The following is an 18,450-nucleotide window of genomic DNA, read 5'->3' as shown; positions in this document are numbered from 1 at the left end:
GACCCCCCCCCCCCCATGTTATGTTACATAGTTACATAGTTAGTACGGTCGAAAAAAGACATATGTCCATCAAGTTCAACCAGGGAATTAAGGGGTAGGGGTGTGGCGCGATATTGGGGAAGGGATGAGATTTTATATTTCTTCATAAGCATTAATCTTATTTTGTCAATTAGGAACATTCAGCACCCACCCGCTATCAAGGCAGCTGCCTATCATGTCATGCCCTACCTGCACAGGTGTGCTGGCTACTCAAATGATCCAATTAAGGAGGCCATTTAGTCAGCAGCAGCAGAAGTCCTGTGCCTGGACGCTCCAACAGCGGCCAGACACAAGCAGAAGCAGAAGCAGCAGAAGCAGCAGCAGCACCACCTTTTGTTTTTTGGCTGCAGCAGCAGCAAGGCCCACAGGGCTGGCTAGCTGGCTAGCCAGCAAGCAGGTAGCAATGAAAGTAGGAATCTTTCTTTTTAACCCTGTAAGGGGGTGGTGCACTGTACCCGAAGATACTGCCATATCGGGTCAATGCATAGGGCGACGGAAGCAAGCTTCGAAATCGGCCCCCGTTCTCAAAAATCCATTTAATATATGGTCCCCAGATAGGGGACGTATCAGATATTAAACTGATAAGAACAGATACTACACTTGATCTTAGCCAAAAGGCCGAGAAGCGATAACCGTGAAAGGGGCGGGCCCAACAAGGTGCCCTTCATGGGCACTATCACTGCTTGCTGTCAGGGAGGCTGCCAGACAATTTTCCATGCACACTCTGGGCTGGGGGGCAGTCAACCACCAGTACACACAGCAGAACCTAAACCCATACCATTATTGCTAAGCAGCAAGACAGGGGCCCATTGCACTCCCACGGGGCCTTTTTAAATGCAATCCATAACCCGGATTTGCCAGGAACCCTTCTTACTCCTCCTACTTGAATGTGACACTGGGCTTAGGATCTGCATAGGAAACACACACACAAGCACACACCTACCTTTGTTGCCTGCAGATGCCTCCTTGGCTGTCCCCAAACGGTATCAAACCAACACCCACGGGAAGCTGTAAGCATAGAGGACATGCCTGCACCCCATTGGACTTACCTGTGTGGGTTAAATCCGGGTTATTTGACAACCTATGGCGGTGATGGTTCTGCTCAGGCAGAGCAGTGCTGATGCTCCTCATAAAGCTGTCGCTGCTGTGAAGGTTCTAGGTGACATCACAAATCCCTATGGTTACATACACAACAAAGCTGGGTTGTTGTTGTTTACACTCTGCAAGGCCTGTGGAAGTGAGTGACATCATAGCACTGTAGTTCTGAGGGTTCTAGATGGATGCAACAATCTCCTGTTGCTTCTATGAAGGCCATAATAGACGACATCACCAAACAGCTCCATAGTCACATACACAGCAAAGGAGAGATGTTGTTTACACCTAGTGATGTCAGTGGTATTGAGTGACATCACAGCACAGTGCTAAGGCTCCTGGGCCTGGACACAGCAGCGGCTGCAATATCTCAACGGAGAATACGTTTATATATATGTGTGTGTGTGCGCGTATATATATATATATATATATATATTTTCTCCGCCGAAATCACTTTTAAACCCATTTCCACCTTTTTTTCCCTTCTCTTCCTCTTACTTTTTTTTCACGTTTTTTTACGTTTTTCTCCTTTTCGCCTCTTTTCTGGGCGTATTATTCTTCTTTTTCTTCTTTTTTTTCGTCTAATGCATACCCCATCAGTGCAGCAATGCTTATTCAATACCGCCAGCAGATGGAGACACTGGGGGATAATTTTCTAAGGATTTATACTGATTTTTCCTGTCTGAATTTGTCGCACAGAAAGTTGCAGGCCAAATATGTGTGACATTTCTGCGACTTTAGCTTCTAGAGCATTTTTACAACATTATACATAGGTGCTGAATACATAAAAAGCGACTGTTCAGCGACAGACAAGTCGCATCGGCTGAAAGTAGGCCAGAATGTCAGTCCATGTTGGAGCAGGTTTAGATACAGTCTAAAGTATAGATCTCAAAGTCTGTGCACAGAATTTAGCAAGGGCCTCGCACCTTCTGATGCATCAGGTAGGTGCACAATAGCATAGCCTAACCCTCTGTACTTTGGTCTATATTGATGCGGGACATAGACAGCCAGCTGATGACCAATCCATTAGTGCAATGGATGGCTGGAAGCATTTGTCTTTGCCTTTGCAATACCACAGAAGCAATGCATGGTCAATGTACAGCAATGACACACCTGTGTGAACAGCCAGGAGACCCCCCCCCCCCCCCATGTTATGTTACATAGTTACATAGTTAGTACGGTCGAAAAAAGACATATGTCCATCAAGTTCAACCAGGGAATTAAGGGGTAGGGGTGTGGCGCGATATTGGGGAAGGGATGAGATTTTATATTTCTTCATAAGCATTAATCTTATTTTGTCAATTAGGAACATTCAGCACCCACCCGCTATCAAGGCAGCTGCCTATCATGTCATGCCCTACCTGCACAGGTGTGCTGGCTACTCAAATGATCCAATTAAGGAGGCCATTTAGTCAGCAGCAGCAGAAGTCCTGTGCCTGGACGCTCCAACAGCGGCCAGACACAAGCAGAAGCAGAAGCAGCAGAAGCAGCAGCAGCACCACCTTTTGTTTTTTGGCTGCAGCAGCAGCAAGGCCCACAGGGCTGGCTAGCTGGCTAGCCAGCAAGCAGGTAGCAATGAAAGTAGGAATCTTTCTTTTTAACCCTGTAAGGGGGTGGTGCACTGTACCCGAAGATACTGCCATATCGGGTCAATGCATAGGGCGACGGAAGCAAGCTTCGAAATCGGCCCCCGTTCTCAAAAATCCATTTAATATATGGTCCCCAGATAGGGGACGTATCAGATATTAAACTGATAAGAACAGATACTACACTTGATCTTAGCCAAAAGGCCGAGAAGCGATAACCGTGAAAGGGGCGGGCCCAACAAGGTGCCCTTCATGGGCACTATCACTGCTTGCTGTCAGGGAGGCTGCCAGACAATTTTCCATGCACACTCTGGGCTGGGGGGCAGTCAACCACCAGTACACACAGCAGAACCTAAACCCATACCATTATTGCTAAGCAGCAAGACAGGGGCCCATTGCACTCCCACGGGGCCTTTTTAAATGCAATCCATAACCCGGATTTGCCAGGAACCCTTCTTACTCCTCCTACTTGCATGTGACACTGGGCTTAGGATCTGCATAGGAAACACACACACAAGCACACACCTACCTTTGTTGCCTGCAGATGCCTCCTTGGCTGTCCCCAAACGGTATCAAACCAACACCCACGGGAAGCTGTAAGCATAGAGGACATGCCTGCACCCCATTGGACTTACCTGTGTGGGTTAAATCCGGGTTATTTGACAACCTATGGCGGTGATGGTTCTGCTCAGGCAGAGCAGTGCTGATGCTCCTCATAAAGCTGTCGCTGCTGTGAAGGTTCTAGGTGACATCACAAATCCCTATGGTTACATACACAACAAAGCTGGGTTGTTGTTGTTTACACTCTGCAAGGCCTGTGGAAGTGAGTGACATCATAGCACTGTAGTTCTGAGGGTTCTAGATGGATGCAACAATCTCCTGTTGCTTCTATGAAGGCCATAATAGACGACATCACCAAACAGCTCCATAGTCACATACAAAGCAAAGGAGAGATGTTGTTTACACCTAGTGATGTCAGTGGTATTGAGTGACATCACAGCACAGTGCTAAGGCTCCTGGGCCTGGACACAGCAGCGGCTGCAATATCTCAACGGAGAATACGTTTATATATATGTGTGTGTGTGCGCGTATATATATATATATATATATATATATATATATATATATATATATATTTCTCCGCCGAAATCACTTTTAAACCCATTTCCACCTTTTTTTCCCTTCTCTTCCTCTTACTTTTTTTTCACGTTTTTTTACGTTTTTCTCCTTTTCGCCTCTTTTCTGGGCGTATTATTCTTCTTTTTCTTCTTTTTTTTCGTCTAATGCATACCCCATCAGTGCAGCAATGCTTATTCAATACCGCCAGCAGATGGAGACACTGGGGGATAATTTTCTAAGGATTTATACTGATTTTTCCTGTCTGAATTTGTCGCACAGAAAGTTGCAGGCCAAATATGTGTGACATTTCTGCGACTTTAGCTTCTAGAGCATTTTTACAACATTATACATAGGTGCTGAATACATAAAAAGCGACTGTTCAGCGACAGATAAGTCGCATCGGCTGAAAGTAGGCCAGAATGTCAGTCCATGTTGGAGCAGGTTTAGATACAGTCTAAAGTATAGATCTCAAAGTCTGTGCACAGAATTTAGCAAGGGCCTCGCACCTTCTGATGCATCAGGTAGGTGCACAATAGCATAGCCTAACCCTCTGTACTTTGGTCTATATTGATGCGGGACATAGACAGCCAGCTGATGACCAATCCATTAGTGCAATGGATGGCTGGAAGCATTTGTCTTTGCCTTTGCAATACCACAGAAGCAATGCATGGTCAATGTACAGCAATGACACACCTGTGTGAACAGCCAGGAGACCCCCCCCCCCCCCCCCCCCCCATGTTATGTTACATAGTTACATAGTTAGTACGGTCGAAAAAAGACATATGTCCATCAAGTTCAACCAGGGAATTAAGGGGTAGGGGTGTGGCGCGATATTGGGGAAGGGATGAGATTTTATATTTCTTCATAAGCATTAATCTTATTTTGTCAATTAGGAACATTCAGCACCCACCCGCTATCAAGGCAGCTGCCTATCATGTCATGCCCTACCTGCACAGGTGTGCTGGCTACTCAAATGATCCAATTAAGGAGGCCATTTAGTCAGCAGCAGCAGAAGTCCTGTGCCTGGACGCTCCAACAGCGGCCAGACACAAGCAGAAGCAGAAGCAGCAGAAGCAGCAGCAGCACCACCTTTTGTTTTTTGGCTGCAGCAGCAGCAAGGCCCACAGGGCTGGCTAGCTGGCTAGCCAGCAAGCAGGTAGCAATGAAAGTAGGAATCTTTCTTTTTAACCCTGTAAGGGGGTGGTGCACTGTACCCGAAGATACTGCCATATCGGGTCAATGCATAGGGCGACGGAAGCAAGCTTCGAAATCGGCCCCCGTTCTCAAAAATCCATTTAATATATGGTCCCCAGATAGGGGACGTATCAGATATTAAACTGATAAGAACAGATACTACACTTGATCTTAGCCAAAAGGCCGAGAAGCGATAACCGTGAAAGGGGCGGGCCCAACAAGGTGCCCTTCATGGGCACTATCACTGCTTGCTGTCAGGGAGGCTGCCAGACAATTTTCCATGCACACTCTGGGCTGGGGGGCAGTCAACCACCAGTACACACAGCAGAACCTAAACCCATACCATTATTGCTAAGCAGCAAGACAGGGGCCCATTGCACTCCCACGGGGCCTTTTTAAATGCAATCCATAACCCGGATTTGCCAGGAACCCTTCTTACTCCTCCTACTTGCATGTGACACTGGGCTTAGGATCTGCATAGGAAACACACACACAAGCACACACCTACCTTTGTTGCCTGCAGATGCCTCCTTGGCTGTCCCCAAACGGTATCAAACCAACACCCACGGGAAGCTGTAAGCATAGAGGACATGCCTGCACCCCATTGGACTTACCTGTGTGGGTTAAATCCGGGTTATTTGACAACCTATGGCGGTGATGGTTCTGCTCAGGCAGAGCAGTGCTGATGCTCCTCATAAAGCTGTCGCTGCTGTGAAAGTTCTAGGTGACATCACAAATCCCTATGGTTACATACACAACAAAGCTGGGTTGTTGTTGTTTACACTCTGCAAGGCCTGTGGAAGTGAGTGACATCATAGCACTGTAGTTCTGAGGGTTCTAGATGGATGCAACAATCTCCTGTTGCTTCTATGAAGGCCATAATAGACGACATCACCAAACAGCTCCATAGTCACATACACAGCAAAGGAGAGATGTTGTTTACACCTAGTGATGTCAGTGGTATTGAGTGACATCACAGCACAGTGCTAAGGCTCCTGGGCCTGGACACAGCAGCGGCTGCAATATCTCAACGGAGAATACGTTTATATATATGTGTGTGTGTGCGCGTATATATATATATATATATATATATATATATATATATATATATATATATATATATATTCTCCGCCGAAATCACTTTTAAACCCATTTCCACCTTTTTTTCCCTTCTCTTCCTCTTACTTTTTTTTCACGTTTTTTTACGTTTTTCTCCTTTTCGCCTCTTTTCTGGGCGTATTATTCTTCTTTTTCTTCTTTTTTTTCGTCTAATGCATACCCCATCAGTGCAGCAATGCTTATTCAATACCGCCAGCAGATGGAGACACTGGGGGATAATTTTCTAAGGATTTATACTGATTTTTCCTGTCTGAATTTGTCGCACAGAAAGTTGCAGGCCAAATATGTGTGACATTTCTGCGACTTTAGCTTCTAGAGCATTTTTACAACATTATACATAGGTGCTGAATACATAAAAAGCGACTGTTCAGCGACAGACAAGTCGCATCGGCTGAAAGTAGGCCAGAATGTCAGTCCATGTTGGAGCAGGTTTAGATACAGTCTAAAGCATAGATCTCAAAGTCTGTGCACAGAATTTAGCAAGGGCCTCGCACCTTCTGATGCATCAGGTAGGTGCACAATAGCATAGCCTAACCCTCTGTACTTTGGTCTATATTGATGCGGGACATAGACAGCCAGCTGATGACCAATCCATTAGTGCAATGGATGGCTGGAAGCATTTGTCTTTGCCTTTGCAATACCACAGAAGCAATGCATGGTCAATGTACAGCAATGACACACCTGTGTGAACAGCCAGGAGACCCCCCCCCCCCCATGTTATGTTACATAGTTACATAGTTAGTACGGTCGAAAAAAGACATATGTCCATCAAGTTCAACCAGGGAATTAAGGGGTAGGGGTGTGGCGCGATATTGGGGAAGGGATGAGATTTTATATTTCTTCATAAGCATTAATCTTATTTTGTCAATTAGGAACATTCAGCACCCACCTGCTATCAAGGCAGCTGCCTATCATGTCATGCCCTACCTGCACAGGTGTGCTGGCTACTCAAATGATCCAATTAAGGAGGCCATTTAGTCAGCAGCAGCAGAAGTCCTGTGCCTGGACGCTCCAACAGCGGCCAGACACAAGCAGAAGCAGAAGCAGCAGAAGCAGCAGCAGCACCACCTTTTGTTTTTTGGCTGCAGCAGCAGCAAGGCCCACAGGGCTGGCTAGCTGGCTAGCCAGCAAGCAGGTAGCAATGAAAGTAGGAATCTTTCTTTTTAACCCTGTAAGGGGGTGGTGCACTGTACCCGAAGATACTGCCATATCGGGTCAATGCATAGGGCGACGGAAGCAAGCTTCGAAATCGGCCCCCGTTCTCAAAAATCCATTTAATATATGGTCCCCAGATAGGGGACGTATCAGATATTAAACTGATAAGAACAGATACTACACTTGATCTTAGCCAAAAGGCCGAGAAGCGATAACCGTGAAAGGGGCGGGCCCAACAAGGTGCCCTTCATGGGCACTATCACTGCTTGCTGTCAGGGAGGCTGCCAGACAATTTTCCATGCACACTCTGGGCTGGGGGGCAGTCAACCACCAGTACACACAGCAGAACCTAAACCCATACCATTATTGCTAAGCAGCAAGACAGGGGCCCATTGCACTCCCACGGGGCCTTTTTAAATGCAATCCATAACCCGGATTTGCCAGGAACCCTTCTTACTCCTCCTACTTGCATGTGACACTGGGCTTAGGATCTGCATAGGAAACACACACACAAGCACACACCTACCTTTGTTGCCTGCAGATGCCTCCTTGGCTGTCCCCAAACGGTATCAAACCAACACCCACGGGAAGCTGTAAGCATAGAGGACATGCCTGCACCCCATTGGACTTACCTGTGTGGGTTAAATCCGGGTTATTTGACAACCCATGGCGGTGATGGTTCTGCTCAGGCAGAGCAGTGCTGATGCTCCTCATAAAGCTGTCGCTGCTGTGAAGGTTCTAGGTGACATCACAAATCCCTATGGTTACATACACAACAAAGCTGGGTTGTTGTTGTTTACACTCTGCAAGGCCTGTGGAAGTGAGTGACATCATAGCACTGTAGTTCTGAGGGTTCTAGATGGATGCAACAATCTCCTGTTGCTTCTATGAAGGCCATAATAGACGACATCACCAAACAGCTCCATAGTCACATACACAGCAAAGGAGAGATGTTGTTTACACCTAGTGATGTCAGTGGTATTGAGTGACATCACAGCACAGTGCTAAGGCTCCTGGGCCTGGACACAGCAGCGGCTGCAATATCTCAACGGAGAATACGTTTATATATATGTGTGTGTGTGCGCGTATATATATATATATATATATATATATATATATATATATATATATATATATTTCTCCGCCGAAATCACTTTTAAACCCATTTCCACCTTTTTTTCCCTTCTCTTCCTCTTACTTTTTTTTCACGTTTTTTTACGTTTTTCTCCTTTTCGCCTCTTTTCTGGGCGTATTATTCTTCTTTTTCTTCTTTTTTTTCGTCTAATGCATACCCCATCAGTGCAGCAATGCTTATTCAATACCGCCAGCAGATGGAGACACTGGGGGATAATTTTCTAAGGATTTATACTGATTTTTCCTGTCTGAATTTGTCGCACAGAAAGTTGCAGGCCAAATATGTGTGACATTTCTGCGACTTTAGCTTCTAGAGCATTTTTACAACATTATACATAGGTGCTGAATACATAAAAAGCGACTGTTCAGCGACAGACAAGTCGCATCGGCTGAAAGTAGGCCAGAATGTCAGTCCATGTTGGAGCAGGTTTAGATACAGTCTAAAGTATAGATCTCAAAGTCTGTGCACAGAATTTAGCAAGGGCCTCGCACCTTCTGATGCATCAGGTAGGTGCACAATAGCATAGCCTAACCCTCTGTACTTTGGTCTATATTGATGCGGGACATAGACAGCCAGCTGATGACCAATCCATTAGTGCAATGGATGGCTGGAAGCATTTGTCTTTGCCTTTGCAATACCACAGAAGCAATGCATGGTCAATGTACAGCAATGACACACCTGTGTGAACAGCCAGGAGACCCCCCCCCCCCCATGTTATGTTACATAGTTACATAGTTAGTACGGTCGAAAAAAGACATATGTCCATCAAGTTCAACCAGGGAATTAAGGGGTAGGGGTGTGGCGCGATATTGGGGAAGGGATGAGATTTTATATTTCTTCATAAGCATTAATCTTATTTTGTCAATTAGGAACATTCAGCACCCACCCGCTATCAAGGCAGCTGCCTATCATGTCATGCCCTACCTGCACAGGTGTGCTGGCTACTCAAATGATCCAATTAAGGAGGCCATTTAGTCAGCAGCAGCAGAAGTCCTGTGCCTGGACGCTCCAACAGCGGCCAGACACAAGCAGAAGCAGAAGCAGCAGAAGCAGCAGCAGCACCACCTTTTGTTTTTTGGCTGCAGCAGCAGCACCACCTTTTGTTTTTTGGCTGCAGCAGCAGCAAGGCCCACAGGGCTGGCTAGCTGGCTAGCCAGCAAGCAGGTAGCAATGAAAGTAGGAATCTTTCTTTTTAACCCTGTAAGGGGGTGGTGCACTGTACCCGAAGATACTGCCATATCGGGTCAATGCATAGGGCGACGGAAGCAAGCTTCGAAATCGGCCCCCGTTCTCAAAAATCCATTTAATATATGGTCCCCAGATAGGGGACGTATCAGATATTAAACTGATAAGAACAGATACTACACTTGATCTTAGCCAAAAGGCCGAGAAGCGATAACCGTGAAAGGGGCGGGCCCAACAAGGTGCCCTTCATGGGCACTATCACTGCTTGCTGTCAGGGAGGCTGCCAGACAATTTTCCATGCACACTCTGGGCTGGGGGGCAGTCAACCACCAGTACACACAGCAGAACCTAAACCCATACCATTATTGCTAAGCAGCAAGACAGGGGCCCATTGCACTCCCACGGGGCCTTTTTAAATGCAATCCATAACCCGGATTTGCCAGGAACCCTTCTTACTCCTCCTACTTGCATGTGACACTGGGCTTAGGATCTGCATAGGAAACACACACACAAGCACACACCTACCTTTGTTGCCTGCAGATGCCTCCTTGGCTGTCCCCAAACGGTATCAAACCAACACCCACGGGAAGCTGTAAGCATAGAGGACATGCCTGCACCCCATTGGACTTACCTGTGTGGGTTAAATCCGGGTTATTTGACAACCTATGGCGGTGATGGTTCTGCTCAGGCAGAGCAGTGCTGATGCTCCTCATAAAGCTGTCGCTGCTGTGAAGGTTCTAGGTGACATCACAAATCCCTATGGTTACATACACAACAAAGCTGGGTTGTTGTTGTTTACACTCTGCAAGGCCTGTGGAAGTGAGTGACATCATAGCACTGTAGTTCTGAGGGTTCTAGATGGATGCAACAATCTCCTGTTGCTTCTATGAAGGCCATAATAGACGACATCACCAAACAGCTCCATAGTCACATACACAGCAAAGGAGAGATGTTGTTTACACCTAGTGATGTCAGTGGTATTGAGTGACATCACAGCACAGTGCTAAGGCTCCTGGGCCTGGACACAGCAGCGGCTGCAATATCTCAACGGAGAATACGTTTATATATATGTGTGTGTGTGCGCGTATATATATATATATATATATATATATATATATATATATATTTCTCCGCCGAAATCACTTTTAAACCCATTTCCACCTTTTTTTCCCTTCTCTTCCTCTTACTTTTTTTTCACGTTTTTTTACGTTTTTCTCCTTTTCGCCTCTTTTCTGGGCGTATTATTCTTCTTTTTCTTCTTTTTTTTCGTCTAATGCATACCCCATCAGTGCAGCAATGCTTATTCAATACCGCCAGCAGATGGAGACACTGGGGGATAATTTTCTAAGGATTTATACTGATTTTTCCTGTCTGAATTTGTCGCACAGAAAGTTGCAGGCCAAATATGTGTGACATTTCTGCGACTTTAGCTTCTAGAGCATTTTTACAACATTATACATAGGTGCTGAATACATAAAAAGCGACTGTTCAGCGACAGACAAGTCGCATCGGCTGAAAGTAGGCCAGAATGTCAGTCCATGTTGGAGCAGGTTTAGATACAGTCTAAAGCATAGATCTCAAAGTCTGTGCACAGAATTTAGCAAGGGCCTCGCACCTTCTGATGCATCAGGTAGGTGCACAATAGCATAGCCTAACCCTCTGTACTTTGGTCTATATTGATGCGGGACATAGACAGCCAGCTGATGACCAATCCATTAGTGCAATGGATGGCTGGAAGCATTTGTCTTTGCCTTTGCAATACCACAGAAGCAATGCATGGTCAATGTACAGCAATGACACACCTGTGTGAACAGCCAGGAGACCCCCCCCCCCCCATGTTATGTTACATAGTTACATAGTTAGTACGGTCGAAAAAAGACATATGTCCATCAAGTTCAACCAGGGAATTAAGGGGTAGGGGTGTGGCGCGATATTGGGGAAGGGATGAGATTTTATATTTCTTCATAAGCATTAATCTTATTTTGTCAATTAGGAACATTCAGCACCCACCCGCTATCAAGGCAGCTGCCTATCATGTCATGCCCTACCTGCACAGGTGTGCTGGCTACTCAAATGATCCAATTAAGGAGGCCATTTAGTCAGCAGCAGCAGAAGTCCTGTGCCTGGACGCTCCAACAGCGGCCAGACACAAGCAGAAGCAGAAGCAGCAGAAGCAGCAGCAGCACCACCTTTTGTTTTTTGGCTGCAGCAGCAGCAGCAAGGCCCACAGGGCTGGCTAGCTGGCTAGCCAGCAAGCAGGTAGCAATGAAAGTAGGAATCTTTCTTTTTAACCCTGTAAGGGGGTGGTGCACTGTACCCGAAGATACTGCCATATCGGGTCAATGCATAGGGCGACGGAAGCAAGCTTCGAAATCGGCCCCCGTTCTCAAAAATCCATTTAATATATGGTCCCCAGATAGGGGACGTATCAGATATTAAACTGATAAGAACAGATACTACACTTGATCTTAGCCAAAAGGCCGAGAAGCGATAACCGTGAAAGGGGCGGGCCCAACAAGGTGCCCTTCATGGGCACTATCACTGCTTGCTGTCAGGGAGGCTGCCAGACAATTTTCCATGCACACTCTGGGCTGGGGGGCAGTCAACCACCAGTACACACAGCAGAACCTAAACCCATACCATTATTGCTAAGCAGCAAGACAGGGGCCCATTGCACTCCCACGGGGCCTTTTTAAATGCAATCCATAACCCGGATTTGCCAGGAACCCTTCTTACTCCTCCTACTTGCATGTGACACTGGGCTTAGGATCTGCATAGGAAACACACACACAAGCACACACCTACCTTTGTTGCCTGCAGATGCCTCCTTGGCTGTCCCCAAACGGTATCAAACCAACACCCACGGGAAGCTGTAAGCATAGAGGACATGCCTGCACCCCATTGGACTTACCTGTGTGGGTTAAATCCGGGTTATTTGACAACCTATGGCGGTGATGGTTCTGCTCAGGCAGAGCAGTGCTGATGCTCCTCATAAAGCTGTCGCTGCTGTGAAGGTTCTAGGTGACATCACAAATCCCTATGGTTACATACACAACAAAGCTGGGTTGTTGTTGTTTACACTCTGCAAGGCCTGTGGAAGTGAGTGACATCATAGCACTGTAGTTCTGAGGGTTCTAGATGGATGCAACAATCTCCTGTTGCTTCTATGAAGGCCATAATAGACGACATCACCAAACAGCTCCATAGTCACATACACAGCAAAGGAGAGATGTTGTTTACACCTAGTGATGTCAGTGGTATTGAGTGACATCACAGCACAGTGCTAAGGCTCCTGGGCCTGGACACAGCAGCGGCTGCAATATCTCAACGGAGAATACGTTTATATATATGTGTGTGTGTGCGCGTATATATATATATATATATATATATATATATATATATATATATATTTCTCCGCCGAAATCACTTTTAAACCCATTTCCACCTTTTTTTCCCTTCTCTTCCTCTTACTTTTTTTTCACGTTTTTTTACGTTTTTCTCCTTTTCGCCTCTTTTCTGGGCGTATTATTCTTCTTTTTCTTCTTTTTTTTCGTCTAATGCATACCCCATCAGTGCAGCAATGCTTATTCAATACCGCCAGCAGATGGAGACACTGGGGGATAATTTTCTAAGGATTTATACTGATTTTTCCTGTCTGAATTTGTCGCACAGAAAGTTGCAGGCCAAATATGTGTGACATTTCTGCGACTTTAGCTTCTAGAGCATTTTTACAACATTATACATAGGTGCTGAATACATAAAAAGCGACTGTTCAGCGACAGACAAGTCGCATCGGCTGAAAGTAGGCCAGAATGTCAGTCCATGTTGGAGCAGGTTTAGATACAGTCTAAAGTATAGATCTCAAAGTCTGTGCACAGAATTTAGCAAGGGCCTCGCACCTTCTGATGCATCAGGTAGGTGCACAATAGCATAGCCTAACCCTCTGTACTTTGGTCTATATTGATGCGGGACATAGACAGCCAGCTGATGACCAATCCATTAGTGCAATGGATGACTGGAAGCATTTGTCTTTGCCTTTGCAATACCACAGAAGCAATGCATGGTCAATGTACAGCAATGACACACCTGTGTGAACAGCCAGGAGACCCCCCCCCCCCCCCCCCCCCCATGTTATGTTACATAGTTACATAGTTAGTACGGTCGAAAAAAGACATATGTCCATCAAGTTCAACCAGGGAATTAAGGGGTAGGGGTGTGGCGCGATATTGGGGAAGGGATGAGATTTTATATTTCTTCATAAGCATTAATCTTATTTTGTCAATTAGGAACATTCAGCACCCACCCGCTATCAAGGCAGCTGCCTATCATGTCATGCCCTACCTGCACAGATGTGCTGGCTACTCAAATGATCCAATTAAGGAGGCCATTTAGTCAGCAGCAGCAGAAGTCCTGTGCCTGGACGCTCCAACAGCGGCCAGACACAAGCAGAAGCAGAAGCAGCAGAAGCAGCAGCAGCACCACCTTTTGTTTTTTGGCTGCAGCAGCAGCAAGGCCCACAGGGCTGGCTAGCTGGCTAGCCAGCAAGCAGGTAGCAATGAAAGTAGGAATCTTTCTTTTTAACCCTGTAAGGGGGTGGTGCACTGTACCCGAAGATACTGCCATATCGGGTCAATGCATAGGGCGACGGAAGCAAGCTTCGAAATCGGCCCCCGTTCTCAAAAATCCATTTAATATATGGTCCCCAGATAGGGGACGTATCAGATATTAAACTGATAAGAACAGATACTACACTTGATCTTAGCCAAAAGGCCGAGAAGCGATAACCGTGAAAGGGGCGGGCCCAACAAGGTGCCCTTCATGGGCACTATCACTGCTTGCTGTCAGGGAGGCTGCCAGACAATTTTCCATGCACACTCTGGGCTGGGGGGCAGTCAACCACCAGTACACACAGCAGAACCTAAACCCATACCATTATTGCTAAGCAGCAAGACAGGGGCCCATTGCACTCCCACGGGGCCTTTTTAAATGCAATCCATAACCCGGATTTGCCAGGAACCCTTCTTACTCCTCCTACTTGCATGTGACACTGGGCTTAGGATCTGCATAGGAAACACACACACAAGCACACACCTACCTTTGTTGCCTGCAGATGCCTCCTTGGCTGTCCCCAAACGGTATCAAACCAACACCCACGGGAAGCTGTAAGCATAGAGGACATGCCTGCACCCCATTGGACTTACCTGTGTGGGTTAAATCCGGGTTATTTGACAACCTATGGCGGTGATGGTTCTGCTCAGGCAGAGCAGTGCTGATGCTCCTCATAAAGCTGTCGCTGCTGTGAAGGTTCTAGGTGACATCACAAATCCCTATGGTTACATACACAACAAAGCTGGGTTGTTGTTGTTTACACTCTGCAAGGCCTGTGGAAGTGAGTGACATCATAGCACTGTAGTTCTGAGGGTTCTAGATGGATGCAACAATCTCCTGTTGCTTCTATGAAGGCCATAATAGACGACATCACCAAACAGCTCCATAGTCACATACACAGCAAAGGAGAGATGTTGTTTACACCTAGTGATGTCAGTGGTATTGAGTGACATCACAGCACAGTGCTAAGGCTCCTGGGCCTGGACACAGCAGCGGCTGCAATATCTCAACGGAGAATACGTTTATATATATGTGTGTGTGTGCGCGTATATATATATATATATATATATATATATATATATATATATATATATATATATATATTTCTCCGCCGAAATCACTTTTAAACCCATTTCCACCTTTTTTTCCCTTCTCTTCCTCTTACTTTTTTTTCACGTTTTTTTTACGTTTTTCTCCTTTTCGCCTCTTTTCTGGGCGTATTATTCTTCTTTTTCTTCTTTTTTTTCGTCTAATGCATACCCCATCAGTGCAGCAATGCTTATTCAATACCGCCAGCAGATGGAGACACTGGGGGATAATTTTCTAAGGATTTATACTGATTTTTCCTGTCTGAATTTGTCGCACAGAAAGTTGCAGGCCAAATATGTGTGACATTTCTGCGACTTTAGCTTCTAGAGCATTTTTACAACATTATACATAGGTGCTGAATACATAAAAAGCGACTGTTCAGCGACAGACAAGTCGCATCGGCTGAAAGTAGGCCAGAATGTCAGTCCATGTTGGAGCAGGTTTAGATACAGTCTAAAGTATAGATCTCAAAGTCTGTGCACAGAATTTAGCAAGGGCCTCGCACCTTCTGATGCATCAGGTAGGTGCACAATAGCATAGCCTAACCCTCTGTACTTTGGTCTATATTGATGCGGGACATAGACAGCCAGCTGATGACCAATCCATTAGTGCAATGGATGGCTGGAAGCATTTGTCTTTGCCTTTGCAATACCACAGAAGCAATGCATGGTCAATGTACAGCAATGACACACCTGTGTGAACAGCCAGGAGACCCCCCCCCCCCCCATGTTATGTTACATAGTTACATAGTTAGTACGGTCGAAAAAAGACATATGTCCATCAAGTTCAACCAGGGAATTAAGGGGTAGGGGTGTGGCGCGATATTGGGGAAGGGATGAGATTTTATATTTCTTCATAAGCATTAATCTTATTTTGTCAATTAGGAACATTCAGCACCCACCCGCTATCAAGGCAGCTGCCTATCATGTCATGCCCTACCTGCACAGGTGTGCTGGCTACTCAAATGATCCAATTAAGGAGGCCATTTAGTCAGCAGCAGCAGAAGTCCTGTGCCTGGACGCTCCAACAGCGGCCAGACACAAGCAGAAGCAGAAGCAGCAGAAGCAGCACCACCTTTTGTTTTTTGGCTGCAGCAGCAGCAAGGCCCACAGGGCTGGCTAGCTGGCTAGCCAGCAAGCAGGTAGCAATGAAAGTAGGAATCTTTCTTTTTAACCCTGTAAGGGGGTGGTGCACTGTACCCGAAGATACTGCCATATCGGGTCAATGCATAGGGCGACGGAAGCAAGCTTCGAAATCGGCCCCCGTTCTCAAAAATCCATTTAATATATGGTCCCCAGATAGGGGACGTATCAGATATTAAACTGATAAGAACAGATACTACACTTGATCTTAGCCAAAAGGCCGAGAAGCGATAACCGTGAAAGGGGCGGGCCCAACAAGGTGCCCTTCATGGGCACTATCACTGCTTGCTGTCAGGGAGGCTGCCAGACAATTTTCCATGCACACTCTGGGCTGGGGGGCAGTCAACCACCAGTACACACAGCAGAACCTAAACCCATACCATTATTGCTAAGCAGCAAGACAGGGGCCCATTGCACTCCCACGGGGCCTTTTTAAATGCAATCCATAACCCGGATTTGCCAGGAACCCTTCTTACTCCTCCTACTTGCATGTGACACTGGGCTTAGGATCTGCATAGGAAACACACACACAAGCACACACCTACCTTTGTTGCCTGCAGATGCCTCCTTGGCTGTCCCCAAACGGTATCAAACCAACACCCACGGGAAGCTGTAAGCATAGAGGACATGCCTGCACCCCATTGGACTTACCTGTGTGGGTTAAATCCGGGTTATTTGACAACCTATGGCGGTGATGGTTCTGCTCAGGCAGAGCAGTGCTGATGCTCCTCATAAAGCTGTCGCTGCTGTGAAGGTTCTAGGTGACATCACAAATCCCTATGGTTACATACACAACAAAGCTGGGTTGTTGTTGTTTACACTCTGCAAGGCCTGTGGAAGTGAGTGACATCATAGCACTGTAGTTCTGAGGGTTCTAGATGGATGCAACAATCTCCTGTTGCTTCTATGAAGGCCATAATAGACGACATCACCAAACAGCTCCATAGTCACATACACAGCAAAGGAGAGATGTTGTTTACACCTAGTGATGTCAGTGGTATTGAGTGACATCACAGCACAGTGCTAAGGCTCCTGGGCCTGGACACAGCAGCGGCTGCAATATCTCAACGGAGAATACGTTTATATATATGTGTGTGTGTGCGCGTATATATATATATATATATATATATATATATATATATATATATATATATATATATATATTTCTCCGCCGAAATCACTTTTAAACCCATTTCCACCTTTTTTTCCCTTCTCTTCCTCTTACTTTTTTTTCACGTTTTTTTACGTTTTTCTCCTTTTCGCCTCTTTTCTGGGCGTATTATTCTTCTTTTTCTTCTTTTTTTTCGTCTAATGCATACCCCATCAGTGCAGCAATGCTTATTCAATACCGCCAGCAGATGGAGACACTGGGGGATAATTTTCTAAGGATTTATACTGATTTTTCCTGTCTGAATTTGTCGCACAGAAAGTTGCAGGCCAAATATGTGTGACATTTCTGCGACTTTAGCTTCTAGAGCATTTTTACAACATTATACATAGGTGCTGAATACATAAAAAGCGACTGTTCAGCGACAGACAAGTCGCATCGGCTGAAAGTAGGCCAGAATGTCAGTCCATGTTGGAGCAGGTTTAGATACAGTCTAAAGTATAGATCTCAAAGTCTGTGCACAGAATTTAGCAAGGGCCTCGCACCTTCTGATGCATCAGGTAGGTGCACAATAGCATAGCCTAACCCTCTGTACTTTGGTCTATATTGATGCGGGACATAGACAGCCAGCTGATGACCAATCCATTAGTGCAATGGATGGCTGGAAGCATTTGTCTTTGCCTTTGCAATACCACAGAAGCAATGCATGGTCAATGTACAGCAATGACACACCTGTGTGAACAGCCAGGAGACCCCCCCCCCCCCCCCCCCCCATGTTATGTTACATAGTTACATAGTTAGTACGGTCGAAAAAAGACATATGTCCATCAAGTTCAACCAGGGAATTAAGGGGTAGGGGTGTGGCGCGATATTGGGGAA

General features: G+C 46.0%; 8 non-coding genes across 8 annotated transcripts; all 8 read right to left on the bottom strand.

Moving 5' to 3' along the window:
- Window positions 1–478: 478 nt before the first annotated feature.
- Window positions 479–669, bottom strand: LOC130309634 (U2 spliceosomal RNA). Its single transcript, XR_008858280.1, has one exon. It is a non-coding gene; the product is annotated as a U2 spliceosomal RNA (small nuclear RNA).
- Window positions 670–2,742: 2,073 nt separating this feature from the next.
- LOC130309633 (U2 spliceosomal RNA) lies at window positions 2,743–2,933 on the bottom strand. Its single transcript, XR_008858279.1, has one exon. It is a non-coding gene; the product is annotated as a U2 spliceosomal RNA (small nuclear RNA).
- A 2,101-nt stretch (window positions 2,934–5,034) lies between these two features.
- Window positions 5,035–5,225, bottom strand: LOC130309632 (U2 spliceosomal RNA). The gene has a single exon (XR_008858278.1). It is a non-coding gene; the product is annotated as a U2 spliceosomal RNA (small nuclear RNA).
- Window positions 5,226–7,326: 2,101 nt separating this feature from the next.
- On the bottom strand, window positions 7,327–7,517 carry LOC130309631 (U2 spliceosomal RNA). Its single transcript, XR_008858277.1, has one exon. It is a non-coding gene; the product is annotated as a U2 spliceosomal RNA (small nuclear RNA).
- A 2,128-nt stretch (window positions 7,518–9,645) lies between these two features.
- On the bottom strand, window positions 9,646–9,836 carry LOC130309629 (U2 spliceosomal RNA). Its single transcript, XR_008858275.1, has one exon. It is a non-coding gene; the product is annotated as a U2 spliceosomal RNA (small nuclear RNA).
- Window positions 9,837–11,925: 2,089 nt separating this feature from the next.
- On the bottom strand, window positions 11,926–12,116 carry LOC130309628 (U2 spliceosomal RNA). Its single transcript, XR_008858274.1, has one exon. It is a non-coding gene; the product is annotated as a U2 spliceosomal RNA (small nuclear RNA).
- Window positions 12,117–14,215: 2,099 nt separating this feature from the next.
- On the bottom strand, window positions 14,216–14,406 carry LOC130309627 (U2 spliceosomal RNA). The gene has a single exon (XR_008858273.1). It is a non-coding gene; the product is annotated as a U2 spliceosomal RNA (small nuclear RNA).
- A 2,098-nt stretch (window positions 14,407–16,504) lies between these two features.
- Window positions 16,505–16,695, bottom strand: LOC130309626 (U2 spliceosomal RNA). The gene has a single exon (XR_008858272.1). It is a non-coding gene; the product is annotated as a U2 spliceosomal RNA (small nuclear RNA).
- Between the last annotated feature and the right edge of the window lie 1,755 nt (window positions 16,696–18,450).

This window comes from Hyla sarda, unplaced genomic scaffold (genome assembly GCF_029499605.1).
Source record: "Hyla sarda isolate aHylSar1 unplaced genomic scaffold, aHylSar1.hap1 scaffold_153, whole genome shotgun sequence".
Classification (NCBI taxonomy): domain Eukaryota; kingdom Metazoa; phylum Chordata; class Amphibia; order Anura; family Hylidae; genus Hyla; species Hyla sarda.
Note: the sequence above shows the minus strand (reverse complement) of the source record. Positions and strands in the feature narration are given on the sequence as shown.